We start from the raw sequence: 904 nt of genomic DNA on the forward strand, positions 1-904 counted from the left end.
AGGTCCATCTTTTCATTCATCTCCAAATAAAGAGTTGTTCCGGAATTTCAAGTCTTGAAATTTCGAAAAGGTGTCAGATATATTCCTGGTCTCAAAAGGAACCTGATCTCTATTGGTCAGTTGGACATCACAGGTTATGCAACAAAGTTAGAGATGAGTTCGTGGAAGATTATGAAGGGTGCTACGATGGTAGCAGGTGGCTCAAAATCTAGAACCTTATACACCACTGCAGGGTGTATGAACATAGCTGCTGTTGCTGAGAGTGCTTCAAATTCAAGTCTATGGCACAATAGACTCGAACATATGAGCGCGAAAGGAATGAAGAGGCTGGTTGCGAAAGGGCTTTTAGAAGGTCTGAAATCTATTGATGTGGGTCATTTTGAGAATTATGTTATGAGCAAGTAGAAATGAGTTAGCTTCACAAGGACCGCCAAAAAATTGAAGAAAGTGCGGTTGGAAATGGAACCATATGTGGAGCAAGGTTCGACGAAGCAAGTTCGAGTTGAGCTTGAGTTGCAGGAAAACTCACTTAGTGATGTTGTATCAGATACTCATGAAACTCCTGAGACTACTGCTGAGAAACTAGATGTGGAGCAAGGTTCGAAGACTACGAAGCAAGTGGGAGTTGAGCTTGAGTTGCAGGGAAACTCACCTAGTGATGTTGTAGCAGATACTCAAGAAACTCCTGAGACTACTGCTGAGGAACCAGATGTGGAGCAAGGTTCCAAGACAACAAAGCAAATGGGAGTTGAGGTTGAGTTGCGGAAAACATTACCCAGTGATCTTGTAGCAGATACTCAACAAACTCCTGAGGTTGTTGCAGAGGAACCAACAGTAGAGCAAGTGACACCTGAACCGGTGTTGAGAAGATCATCCTGTACTATCAGAGTACCAGATATGTATG

Source organism: Cucurbita maxima, unplaced genomic scaffold (genome assembly GCF_002738345.1).
Source record: "Cucurbita maxima cultivar Rimu unplaced genomic scaffold, Cmax_1.0 Cma_Scf00166, whole genome shotgun sequence".
Classification (NCBI taxonomy): domain Eukaryota; kingdom Viridiplantae; phylum Streptophyta; class Magnoliopsida; order Cucurbitales; family Cucurbitaceae; genus Cucurbita; species Cucurbita maxima.